Source organism: Sceloporus occidentalis, unplaced genomic scaffold (assembly GCF_023333645.1).
Source record: "Sceloporus occidentalis isolate IW3139 unplaced genomic scaffold, rSceOcc1.0.p SCAF_5, whole genome shotgun sequence".
In the NCBI taxonomy this organism is placed as follows: Eukaryota; Metazoa; Chordata; class Lepidosauria; order Squamata; family Phrynosomatidae; genus Sceloporus; species Sceloporus occidentalis.
The window spans coordinates 133,775,958-133,790,101 of record NW_028316985.1 but is presented as its reverse complement, the minus strand read 5'-3'; the positions used below and the strand labels follow the sequence as shown (position 1 = coordinate 133,790,101).

General features: G+C 38.4%; 1 protein-coding gene across 6 annotated transcripts in view; it reads left to right on the top strand.

Annotated features, from left to right (window-relative positions):
- Positions 1–6,369: 6,369 nt before the first annotated feature.
- LOC149312848 (palladin-like) overlaps positions 6,370–14,144 on the top strand; it is a 288,974-nt gene continuing 281,199 nt past the window's right edge. For 2 of the 6 annotated variants that reach the window (XM_089525525.1, XM_089525524.1), the window contains exons 1-2: positions 7,883–8,099; positions 10,601–10,807. The gene's annotated coding sequence lies outside the window, so the exon portion shown is untranslated. Of the gene's footprint in view, positions 6,380–7,818; positions 8,100–10,600; positions 10,808–14,144 lie in introns of those variants that run through there. The other 4 variants (XM_089525520.1, XM_089525523.1, XM_089525522.1 and 1 more) reach the window with 4 other exon arrangements.

The following is a 14,144-nucleotide window of genomic DNA, read 5'->3' as shown; positions in this document are numbered from 1 at the left end:
CATTATAGTGATCATTTGTTGTTGCTGTTCTGGGCCTTCAAGTCGTTGCTGACATATGGCGATTGTAAGGCAACCCTAAGGTTTCCTTAGCAGGTTTTTTTCAGAGAGGGTTTGCCTTTGCCATTCTCTGAGGCTGAGAGAGTGTGACTTGCCCAAGGTCACCCAGTGGGTTTCAATGGCTGAGCTGGGATTCAAACCCTGGTCTCCAGACTCACAATCCAAATTTCAGTTTTGGATTGTGAGTGCTACAATGAACTACGGTTCCCAGAATTCCTTATCATGGAGCCATGGCAGTCAAAATGGTGCCAAACCAGATTATTTCTACAGTACGGTTGCAGGCAACCTTAATAGTAGCAGTAAAACACAGGTCAAAAACGCCCACTAAGGACTTCTGTGAGGAGGATATGGGCCTGCAATGGGATGATGCTTTTTGGTTTTACATAGTTTACCCTTTGAGTTGAGCCCTTTCCTCCCCTCCAACAACTAGTAAGGGAAAGGAGGTATTTCCCTTTCCAGCCTGCAATGGCTGTCAGTCAAAGACATTGTGCAGCTTATTTCTTTCCTTCCTTAACTCACTTTTTGTGGCAAGGAGAAAAAAAAAATACTGGAAAGGCGTTGAGATGAGGAAGTTACAAGTCGAAAAGAACTCACCACAAAACATGAAGGAGACAAAGCAGGTCCCTAATAGATGTAAACATAACTGAAGGGTGCATACTGTAGAAATAATGGAGTTTGACTCCACTTTAACTGCCATGACTTCATCCTATGCATCCTGGGGTTTGTAGTTTTGTGAGTCACCAGCATGTTTTGGCAGACCTTGTAAAACTACAAATCCCAGGATTCCATAGGTTGGAGCTACAGCATGTAACATGATGTCAAACTGCATTATTTCTACAATGTAGATGCAGCCTGAGGATTTATTTTCCACTTGTCCCTGGATTGGAAATTCGTAATTAATAATCATTCTTTTTGGTGGTTTGCTGCTATTCAAAAAGACCACCAGGCCCCAAAATATCACTCTTACATTAGTCACACACACTCCTTGGAGGAAGTCTTTAGAGAACCTGGGTGTAATCTGCACTACAGAAGTAATGCTGTTTGATACTGCTTTAACTGCCATGGTTCAGTGCTCTGCAATCCTGGAATTTGTAGTTTGTTGTGGCAGCAGAGCTCTCTGACTAAATATCTCACAAAACTACAAATCCCATAGCATCGATCCATGGCCATTAAAGCAGTGTCAAACTGCATTATTTCTACACTGCAGATCAGGCCTAAAATTTCAACAAATGCAAACAGATGCTGCCTTTTCTTCCACATCCTTCAAATGGACTAGATTATTTGTGGGAAAAGATGACTTTGTGGGCTCCCTGTTGTGCTGCCCATTGTATACCTGTCCTCAAGAACTTTTGTTATACAATGTGACACATCGTAGTGGTTGGAAAACCCAAAATATAGTCTTTCTTTTATCTGATGAACAGGAGGATATATTCCTTCATGTCACAGTGTTTCCTATGATAACAATAAAAATTAATGAAAACCTTAAACCAGTAGATACTAGACTGCAAGGAAGCTTAATTGTTTGAGAAGATTTAAGCAGGGAAAATTCATGAAGCATTTAGATAAATTAAATTATGTGATTATAACATGGAGTATAGATAGGTAGATATCTCCTTTTTATATTTGTGCCTTTGCAATGGCCTATGGCTGAGGCTCCATCTTCATTGCAGAAAAACTACCATTCCTAGAATTCCATAGCATTGAGCCATGGGGATTAAAATGGTGTCAAACCGGATTATTTCTGCAGTGCGGTTGCACCCTCAGAGAAACAAATATTTTGGATTGGGTTTGCACTGATTCTCAACTTTTTAAAAAGTTACACGTGCTGCCCATTCACACACTATCTCTATGGTAATAAAGCCTCCCTCACTGACCATGTTAGTCATCATTCCCCACTGCTACCCCATGCACAAATAAAAATAAGCTGCCTTTGACGTGATACAGTCATTACCACCATAACCAGGATGGCATAGGGGTCCTGGGATATTTCTGCCATCACCTTCTGGAGCACCTGTCTAGTAACCACTCGACTCAGGAGGAAAAAGCCTGAAGACTCTCCAACGCAATGGACATTCTTGTCCAAAAATAGTCCTGTGCATGCCTTCCAAACATTTCCCTCTCTCTCTCTCTCTCTTTCTTTCTCTCTCTCTCTCTCTCTCTCACACACACACACAGACACGCTCCCTTTCCTGCCTAATGCCAATTTCGCCTTCAGTTTCTTCTGTTTTAATCTCTTAAATGCTGTTTGTTTGAATGGCCCATTAAATATTACATATTTGTGGGGTATTCCCACAGCTGAATTTGCTTCCCATGGAGTGTAACTCCCATCCCTCCACATTTTTGTCTTTGTTTAGCACACGGCTTCTGTCATCATTCTACAGCTGTCCGCATTTGTCTGATGCCAATTGCTTCTTCCAACTCGCAAGGTGGAAATCCCAGTACAGACTATCAGTCCTTCCCATCGTGTCAGAATTAACAATGACTTCAAGATGAGATCATGTATAATCCACGTTTTATATAACAGTAAATTCAAAGAAGTTTATTTTAAGTAGTGATTACATTGTGCAATAAAGCTCATTGAAAGTGAGTCCCTTTTCATGTATTACAGCATGTTGTAAGGGAATGTATTTGAAACCAAGAGCTCCAATATACTACGTTCTTATAGTGCATTTTCCTTCCCTTATGAAAACCAGAATAACACATGCATATAGGTGATATTAAAATATCAGACTTGCTCTCATATGGTCTGAGGATTGCTCATATATTTATTTGTTTGTTTATTTATTTAGAGCATGTATAGCTTATATTCCAAAAGCTCTGAGATATTAGTTTTCTAATAGAAATGTTAGATATCAAAATATCCAAATAACAGAGGCAACATATTAAATGCATCCAATAGAAATGGCAAGACAAAAACTCCACAATTATGCTGAACAAATCCTACTTTCACGAATGCATTTGCAGGCTCATTCCTGCAAGCATCATATTGGCCTTGTTCCCATTATGGTTTAAACTGGATCATGATTCCAAATGATTAGATTTAAACCACCATGGTTCCCACTTAATTTGAATCGCTGAAGTGATTCGGAAAGGGGGACTATTGTTTTTATCCATTTAACCTACGTCAAAAAGACGCTGGTAAAATGGAGTGTGTTTTCGTCTGAATTGATTTATTTAGAATTTAAATAAATCAATTCAACCCAAGTGGGAACTAGGCGGATTTGAATCTGCCTGGTTCCCACTGGCAGAGGCTTTTCCCCAGCCTCTCCACCCTGGCCATGCCTCCCTCCATCCCCGGCCTTCTTCCTGGCCTACCTCCTCCGTCCCCCAGGTCTCTCCTCCACACAGCCTGGCCTTCTCCACCCAGGCCTTCCCGCGGCCTCTACAGCACCAGCCTTGTTCTGGTGCAAAGATAGTGGGAACCACATTCAGGGCCAAACCAAATCATAGATTCGGTTTGGAACCCAGTTTAACAGGTAAGTGGTAATTAAGCCCAAATATACAGCCCTAATATGTTGCTCACTATAGTTTAGCATGTGTCCACAAATATCTTGCTAGGACAAATCCATATCCTCCTTCCATAACTGCCATCCGCCAGCCTGAGAGGGGGTTCTCCAGGCAGGCCCAGCTCCATCAGGGCTAGCCTGAAGGAAGAGACTCCTCCCTCCATAACTGCCATCCGCTGGCCTGCAAGGGAGTTGTGCTTTTATTATGTAAAACATCATAAAATACATGAACATTGTATCTGTGTTCTAACTGTCTTCCATTCTATCTCTTCCCCTTTCCCCTCAGAGATGGAAATTGATTCAGCATTTCCTTTAAAATTCAGACTAGAATCTGGAGCAGATTAAAAGCCCCACTGGCATGGAATGCACCAATCCACACTTAGAACTGGAGAAGATAATCAATGGCCAGGGAGGGTGCACATGTTTTATGGTTATAGTATTCAAGATTGTTTTTCTGGTTTTAAATAATCTGTTTTTAAACTGAAAAGGTATTCAATATATTTTATATTTTTTGTATTATTTATTGTTTTAAGTAGCTTTTATTGTAAGCCATAGTGAGATCTTCAGATAAAAAGTGGGCTATAAATATTTTAATTAATAAATAGGTAGCTAAGTAGGTTGATACAAGAACAACTGAAATGGTGCTGAATCTAAATCCTTATCATTTTAGGAATGTCAGAAATCTTACTCTAGCCTAACTTTATGCTGGCATTGTGGCTGTGTGCTTAGCTTGAAGAAGATTTGGATTTGAAATAGTTTGGCTCCTTCTGGTTTTTGTTACCCTCAGCAAATTACTCTGCTGGCAGATCTTTGAAATCAGATGTCATTTTTTTCGGGGGGGGGGGGGGAGGGTCATACCTACTTCTAAACCACTACAGCCAATGCACCTTTCAGTTAAGACTGCACCGCTCCTCTCTTTTTACAAAGAAATCCAATACCTGTAGTGTTCCGATGCCATGTTGTTGTATATGAACATATGTGGGAATCTCAAGGGAGTTCATATTTCAACCGACATAAGCTTAAAGTCAAGATTTTCTGGCTATGTCGCTGATTTGGATATGTTGTTTTAAACCTCTTTGGAGGAAAACTCACTGAAACTCTAGAATGTATTCCATTTACTTACACAAAGCTGTGATTAATGGAAAATCCAGAAGAGTCACCCTCTGATCTTAACACTATGTTGCTATGACGGTCTTCTGCACAGTCTTCCGTGGTATCATTTTCACCTCCCTGTCCAGGAAGTTCCTTGGATTTCATTGGCAAGGAACTTTATAGCTCAGATGTAGTTCATGCTTCTTCATATTATAGCTAAATCCTGCAACGTTGGCTTTGCTTTTTAACTGTCAAGGGATATTAAATCAGTAGAGAAATAAATTCCATACATGAGTCATCTGTGCATTCATGGAAACCCCACTTGACTGCAAAAAAACGGAAAGAGGATTGTGTGTTGCCCATACACTAGGTGCTGCCCACCCCTACTATAATCTGTCCAACTCAGGGGTTCATAACCTGTGGTTAAGTACTTATGGATAAGCAGCAGTGATTCAAAAAAAGGTACAAAATCATCCTTTTGTTTCTGTAAGGGCCAACCTTTCGATTATGGCAGGCGCTTGGAATTTTGTTATCCCACCGCTGCCACCAAATTATGTGATGAAGCTTTCTTATCGTGCCACCAAATTATGTGAAGGCCCTGTCCAGTCAGCCTTCACCCCAACGCTGCCACCAATTTATGTGATGCACGCACTCCACACCACAATCTATTCCTATCCCTGTCTTTAACATATAGTAGCGTGTGTTTGTGTTTTGAAACTCAGGCCAAGCAGTTTTTCAAACAATAATAAAAGTTTATTTGAATAACAGAAATATATTAAGTATCTTTGATGTATAGCCATTACTGTATCTTTATTGGCAAATTAGTTACAAATATCTTGTTAGGGAAACATTCCCAATATGTTCATTTGAAAGGAGTGTCCTTGAGTGAAGATACGAAAAACCGAAATCTCCATAGGCAATACGCACTTTATTTTGGCCAAGACGACAGCACCCCAGCAGATGGTGATAAAATTGCTGCCGCGCCCAATAGCCAGTTTTTATAGTAAAACACAGTTCATTGTTTACATAGCATTAGCCTAATTGGTTATTTAGCACACACATGATTATACAACAGGCAGTTAATTGGCTATTGTCTAAACAACAAATAATTGGTTGCGTTCACTGTCCACGCAATGGTCACGCATTTTCTTATTGGCTCTACATTTGCTATTACATTTGCTAGCAGTCTCGAATGCAAAGAGATACTAACTAGGATGATCCTGTTCCCTTCAAGGCCACAGTAAAGGGAGAGCATTGTATTCTCAAAGCTCTGTCGAAGGGAGGGTGAGTGCATAGCTCATGTACTTTACTCTGCAGCTCAGTCTATGAGTCTACTGTAACCACTGATTCTTTTGCAAAGCCATGTACAGAAGCAGAAAGCATTATTATGTCCCTCTCAATCTCACTACTCTCTCAGTAATAAACCAAAGTCAGCCACTCAGGCTATAATATCCCACAGGCTATTAATCAACCGAGACCCCTCTTCCAGAGTCTGGCTAACCTTGAGTCTCTCACTACAAGACTCTCACTTTGACTACTGTCCCTTCTTGAGACCACTAGACCCTCTCTTGGTCTGTGATCAAAAACCCCTCTGCCAAATTACTGTTCCCTCAGGAACCTCTGGAACACAGTCCTCTCCTGGACTTAACTGTTCCCTCAACTGACAAATCCCAACTGTCCACATTCCAGCTGCCAAAACCAACCAACACATGGATTGTTCAAAGGTCTCAGCCCATATCCTTTAAGAACATTTTTAAGGGGAGGGGGTCCATAGCTTTCATTAGAATCTAAAAAGCCAAAAAAAGGTTAAGAGCCACTGCTCCAGGTGCTGGGGAGTTTCTAAGCTTTGTTATGATACACTTCCCTTCAACCAAGCTGTAGAAACTCATAAAAAGAGGGACACTTTGGATTTACCTTCTCAGAGAAAACCAAATATTATAAAACTTTTAAAAGCTATTCCAAGCAGTTCACTGGCAAGAAATTTCTTCCTCCTCCTCCTCCTCAGAGACTATCACATGCTTCTAAGCATCATTGCTTTCTACAGTAAAATGTGGGATTTGGAATTTGGTGGATCCTTAGAATTAAATTGTTAGAGGTATGTAACTGTGAAAATGAGCAGACTGTTCTTAGGGCTGCACTGAAAGTGACCTCATACCAGCTAGTCCAGTATTCTCCTTTCCACCTGGCAAAAACTCAGTATCTCAGGCAGGGGTCTTTGCCATCATAAGCTACCTGATCTAGGAGACTGAAGATGCCAAGGATATAACCAGGGAATCTCCTCAGGCAAAGTGTGGAATCTACCACTGTGCTATGGCAGATCCCCTGCTTCCCTGTGGAGAAGGAATGATGTTTAATCATGATGTGTGAAGCACAGATATCTTTGTTCAGAGAAGAAAAAGAGAGAAGACAAACAAATTAACAACAGAAGTCCATACATGTGTTCAAAAGTAAATGTCAATGAATTTGCTGTTATTTATTCCCAGAAAATTAGTATAGGATTGAAGTTTAGGAAATATAAATTAAGCCTAGTTGTACATTTGTGTTAAATATGGGCCTTCAGATGGAAATGACTGAAGACAAGTTTTCTGGCACAGTTCTTCAAAGTATATACTCTCTGAGAACACAAACAAACCTCAGATTTTACAGAAATTCAAGAGTGTTTTTGAGGGAGGTTGTGTTTCCATAATGTCAAGTAAAAACATAGAAGGGCAAATCCTATGAAATTCCTGGATTGACCAACAACTTGAAGGCGCAAACACACACACACACACACACACACACACGAAAATGTACAGGACTTACATCCACATCTATTTTTTTACAGATAAGTGGTTATAGTGGAAAATAATAATGGAAGGTATAGAGCATCATTCATTTATAAATATAAAGCTGGGGAAAAAAAGAGATGCAACTAATTCAAAGCTAAATTAATTCCAAAAATATTTTAAATTAAAGCTAAAATTTGTTTTAAGGAAGCTGATTTTCTAATGACCAGCCCACACAACATACTCCTTCATACTGGGTGCAATCTAGGTTTGTTAAATTTTATAATATAATATGTAATTGTTAAAGAAAGAGTGAGAAAGAAAGAAAGTACTGAACTACTTGTCAATAAACTCCAATAACTCAAGGTGTCTTGAATTTTTAAGTGTGAAGTTGCTTGTTCATCTAGAGCCAATGTTCTGTTCTGCTGGAATTCCAGATAGTGGCAGTCCGCTGAAACATGAGTTCAGTTGCCAAATATAGATGGAAAGGGTAGGAATTACAGTCAGAGAGACAGATGTAACTCAGAGGCCACAGCCGCCGTGGTGCTTACTGTGGACAAAGCAATATTGAATGACGAGCTATAGCAACTTCCAGCCTTCTTAGACAAAAAGAGGAAGAGTTTTCATGCCACAGACACATTCTCTATGAAATTCTTCACACTGGCTTAAGAACTGAAAGGTTTGTAACATATGTTTGGATTCTTTATTATATGTTTGACTTAGCTAACATTAATTCAATTGATAAATGTTATTTTATATTTTGGTTCACATTAAGAGGTATTGATCGAATACTGGCACTGAATACTGAATACTGCCACATGATTTATTTTTAAAGCATATCCATGAGGGTATTCCTTATTTTTTAAACATATTATAACCATAATTAGTAAGTTGTATTTTAACCCTTTGCAGCTTCTTTTTTAATCATGCCAAGAATATCAGACCCATACCAGTTTTTTAAACAAGGCTCAGTACTGTATTTCCTTTTTATTTTGCAACTTCATTTGATTTATTAATGGTCTTTTAAAAAGAGGTTTAAAATAGCATATAAATATCATATTATATCTCAATGTAGTGTCTAAAATTTCTGCAATATTTATTCCTTATTTCTTCTAAAATATTGCATTCACATCTAAGAATGTTGCAAAGAATCAAGACAATTTTTAATGTTGCCTATATTTAATTTATTTTCCTTTTTTAAAAACTGTGCAATTAATTGTTTTACTATCACTATTAAAGTTGTTAGAGAGATGAGAAAAGCATTTATAAATATGCTGCTGTCTAATCAGAAGAGCCTAGAAATAGCTCAAGGGCTAATTCTAATTATGATCATGCATGCCATTTGATAGGGTTCAAGTGTTATTTTGACTAGATTAGTAATGTTTTAAAGAAGCAGAATCCCTGGCGAAGGCAAATAGGATTTCCTGGATGTCATTGTAGATCTATACATGCTGCTCCTGATCCAAAACCATATTTAAACCCCACTGAAATAAACTGAGTGTTCTCAGAGAACACTTTCAGAACAAACTGAGCTGGAAATGTGAATAAATTTTCAAGCATCAAAATAGCTGGTAAATCAAACGATTGTGGTTATAAGATGACAATCTGCTATTTTTTCCTAGCTGAAGAAATGTTGCACCTTTGAGTAATCTAGCTATATCGCCAGATGCCAAAATATTTGCATAGATGCCTATTTTAGGCTCCTGCAATTAGATTAGCTGATTTGTAGATTTGCATGAAGGTTTATTCTTTCTTTAACTTGTAACCATGATATTCTTAGGCAACAAAGTTTACTTGACCAGTGGATTGTACTGTACTCTAATTACAGCCCAATTTCATTGTGGCTGAATATTATTATTATTTTATTTTATATATTATATAATATTATTATATTATTATATCTTCCATATAACATGTGAAGAGGAATAAAATGTTTCTTAAAGCCTTTTCAGAATCACAGCACCATGACTCCACTTTAAAGGGCATGGTTGCATCCTATTGAATTCTGGGATTGGTAGTTTAGTGATGCACTTGAGCTCTCCAGCTAAGCATTTTTTTTGTGTGTGGCTTCAGGTCATTGAAGAGAACCTTAGACTAGTTTCAATCCTGAGTTCCATGTGGACACCACTGAGTGGGCTCAGCATCAGCTTCCTAATTTCCTCATCTACTTCAATTGCAGGACCAGATGGGTATAGAACAGAAGATTGTATGTATAGCGCTGTGTAAATTTACAGCGCTTTATAAATAAAGGTTAATAATAATAATCTTGGGAATTGTGTAGCTCTCTCTCCAGATCTGAGCAGCCCTTGCCAGCATAGTTAATGGTGTGAAATGCTGGGAGATACAGTTCTGTAACATGTGGAAGGCCACACACATAAGACATCCATCAAAATTAATGGAGAAGCCCTTGCATATTTTAAGCCTCTCTGTCTATATTCCTATATACATAACAATCATTTATACTGTACTGCAAATATTGTGTATATTGATTGACTCATATTCTTTTCAAACATTGTCAAGCTACAGCATGTGGCCCAGAGGCCTCCAGACCTCCTACCATTTTTTTTCAGCTGAAAAAGTGAGGGTTTGGGCTGAAAGAAAAACTACTGACTGGGGGGAAATTGAGCCATTGAAAGCTGTTTGAGAGGAGGGTGCCCCACCCCATTCTCAAATAGCTATAATTTGCTTTAAAATTGAAACACCACTTCATGTCCACAAAAAAATGACAGCCACAACCTGTAGAGTTCTGCAATAACCTAAACTCATGGTGTGCTGTCCTCTAGGCTCTGAAACATATCTACCCCTGACCTATAGTTTCAGCCCTTTTACACAACACAATTATAGCACTATATTCCACTAACAACTATGGAATCCTGATGTTTGTAGTCTGTACTCTAAGAATTCTAAATAACCCTCCCTAAATTGCAAATCCCTTGCTTTCATAGAATGTTGCCATGGCAATTAGGGTGAAATGATAGTGCTTATAAATGTGTAGTGCAAAAGGGACCTCTGATAAGTTCAAAGCATGTACTGGTGACTCCTTATTGTAGTTTGTCACACAAACTGGATTAATAAGGAATTAGAGAACATAATGTAAATGTTAAAAATTTCAGATTCTAATAAAAACTTGAGGCAAACGGTTCAACTTCCTAATAGGTTCTTTTTTATGTTCAATTACAGCCCTATCTCTTCTGAGAAAAAAGAAGAGAAATTAAGATTGTCATGCCAGTCTAAGGATCTGAGCACTCTGCCAGTCAATTAAGAGTTTCATGCAAGATAAGCTCCCAGAAGAGCAGCTAAATGTAACTGGAGCTTGGACAAGTCAATGTAAAATACATCCGATTGCATCTCATGACTGTCAGGTTATGCATCAATCACACAAGAAAAGTAATAGAACACATGGTGAAATGCAACTTCAACTAACAGCTTGTGGCTCCCATGTCCATAGGTGATGATTCTCTGGGGGTTAGTCTGAACTTCAAAGGAGCTATCCATGGTGGTGAAGTTATTTTGGGGATAAGGCCCAAGCACCTCAATAGGTCTTTTAAAGATTATACTAAAACCCAGAGTGGAGTCAACAGCCCACCTCCAATATGGAACTAACCAGCTCCCACTGGTAACTTCAAAATTAAGATGAACAATCAGTACTGTTAAAGTACAATCAGCCCTTCTTATACATTGATTTTTTATACACGGATTCAAGCATCCACGGTTTGAAAATGTTAAAAAAAAGTATAAATTTCAAATATCAAACCTTGATATTTCCATTTTTATAAGGGACACCATTTTGCTATTTCATTATATTTAATGGGACTTGAGCATCCACGGATTTTGTTATCCACAGGGGATCTTGGAACCAAACCCCAGCGTATAGCAAGGGTCCACTATATTAGGGGCAGGTTAAGTCATTGAAAATTATTTGCAGGAAGGAAACCCCCTCCCAATCAGTGTTGAGGGAGGGGAGGCTACTGAAATAACTGTTCTCAAATAGAAATGCTTTTATTTATTCATTTCACTTTTAATCTACCAGCATTTCCAGAGGAACTGCCTTAGTTTCTGCAAAGCACTGTATTTTTAATATGCTGCTAAAATAGAACCATAACTCCATGTATTGTATAATCACATGTGACCTCGTCTTCTATACCACAATGTATTTGAAAGGTATTTTGGAAATGTATTGGGAAAGCCTTGGATAAACTTAGTTTGTGAATTTGTTCATCCTGTTAGTTAGGGACATCTGGTCGAATATGCTGTGTCCAGTCATGTAAAACATGATGTGATGGCAATCCCTGGTTCCTTGCACTGAGCATATGATGTTCAAAGGTGCATATCATAGCTTGGTTATTGTTAATTGCCATCAAGTCAGCTTTGACTCCCAGTGACCCCATTTTCAACAGCCCTTTTCAGGTCTTGCAAACTCAAGACTGTGGCTTCTTTAACTGAGGAGTTGATCGCATCGCTAAAAAACCTGGCTTACCTTTCCCGTTTTGAATTCTAATTCAGGATGCAGCCAGATATTATCAGATGCATTTTGCTTCTGATGGCGGCTGAGTGCAGCCCAGCTAACTTCCAGCTAGAATCTGAACTCAGTAGGCTGATTTGCAAAGTTGGGAGCTTCCTGGTTTTGAAAAGAGGCTGGCTGAGCATGGCTTTCAGCCGGAAGTTAGCCGGGATTCACCTGGCCGCTGGCATTGGTGGCAAAATGTGTCTGATAATACTGAGCTGCATCCTGAATTGACTCTATCCATCTATAATGCAGTCTTCTTCTTTTCCTAATGCCTTCCACTTTACCAAACATTCTAGGCTTTTGTTATGAGTTGTGTCTTCTCATGATATGTTCAAAGTATGATAGCCCAGTTTAGTAATTTTGGTTTCCAGGGAGAGTTCCAACTTGAAGTTGAAGCCATTTATTTGTGTGTCTTTTTTGCAGTCTATAGTATCCCTAGAACTTTTCTCCAGCCCTATGTTTCAAATGAGTTTATTTTTTTAATCTGCTTTTTTCACTGTTCAGTTTTTACGACCTTACATAGACGTCAGATGTCAAGCCATGGATAGTTCCGACTTTAGCATTCAATTATATATCTTTATACTTGAGCATCCTGGCTTATTCTTTGACTGTTGCCCTTCCAAATCCTAATCTTCTAATTTCTTGACTACAGTCCCTATTTAATGGCTGATTAATGACAGATCCAATCTTTTAATTATTTCAATGTCTGAATTTTCTACTTTAAATTTATGTAAATCATTGCTGGTCATTGTTTTTGTTTTCTTAATGTTCAACTGAAGCCCTGCCGTTGTGCTTTCTTCCTTGACTTTCTTCAATAGCTGTTCAAAGTCATTGCTGTTTTCTGCTAGTAGTGTGGTGTCATCTACGTATCTTACATTTTTGATGTTCCCTTCTCCAATAGCCAATACATGTCAATAAATTTATCAGCCTTACCATGAGTCCATCTAATCTTATTTTAAAAGCCTTTCTACCTGCTGATCATCTTTTCTTCTGGTCATGATTTTTAAAGGCTAATTATGTATAAAGTATGTGTTAACAATGTGTTGAAAACCTGTTAATGTTTTTAACAGGTTTTAATATTTTTATACTTTAATTACATTTTAAGTTTTGTATATAGTGCATTTTTAGCTATGTTTGTTTTAACTGTTGTGAGTGACTTTGAGTTCCAAACTGGGGAAAAGCCAAATTATTATTACCGTATTTTCTGGTGTATAAGACGAATGGGCGTATAAGACAATCCCCAACTTTTCCAGTTAAAATATAGTGTTTGGGATATACTCGCCGTATAAGACTATCCCTCTTCCAATGCACACCAACTAAAAATTTTAAAAACATCAGATTTGATTTCAATATGGTAATTCTAATTCAAAGGCTTATGCCATGCAGGTACTTAGCAGGAAAACTTGTTGCATACAAAGCCTGCTTGGATTGGTCAGCTCTCCCTGCCTGCCCAGCCCTCCCAGTCTCCAAGATTTTCTTCTACCGTACTTATACAGTGCCGCCCTTGCTGCTTTCATATGGTCATCACATATGGAGGGTATGCGGCTGCAGCCGTTTTTGAGCTCCCCCACCATATGCGGCGACCACAGATTCTCCAGTCCGGCTCGGAAGTTTCAGCCCTATAAGACGACACCCGACTTTTGAGAAAATTTTCCTGGGTTAAAAGTAGTCTTATATGCCAGAAAATACAGTATTTATGTATTTATCCAGAACTTCCTGCCAGCTATCTCTATTGGATGATCCTGAATTCTATTATAATAAGATGGGAGGTATGTCTGTATACAATTTATGGAAAGCTGTACGCATTGTAAACCCCTCCCACCTCAAAAATAACTTCACAAACTTTATTCTAAAGAGGATTGTGAAGACTATACTCAGTCTTTGGATTTTCATAGTGTGGACATTTCTTTACTGTGTTTAAAAGGTTAGGTTTCAGGCAGGACTTGCTGTTTTGATTATACAGAATGAGATTCAAAGCCTTTAGTACCACAATACTTAGGTTTATTATTGCATTAATGAAAAATGTATAAACTGCTATAGTTAAATCATTTATAAATTTATAAAACCCTAGTTAGGGTTGCAAGTTTGACTTTGTTTAATTGGAAGATCAATCAGTGTATTTGAAGCATGTTACTCATCATAAAATATCACTTAGTAAATTGAGTCATATTCCCTTTAGGTTCAGGTTTGCAACTGGATGAAATTAGTCTAAGTTAT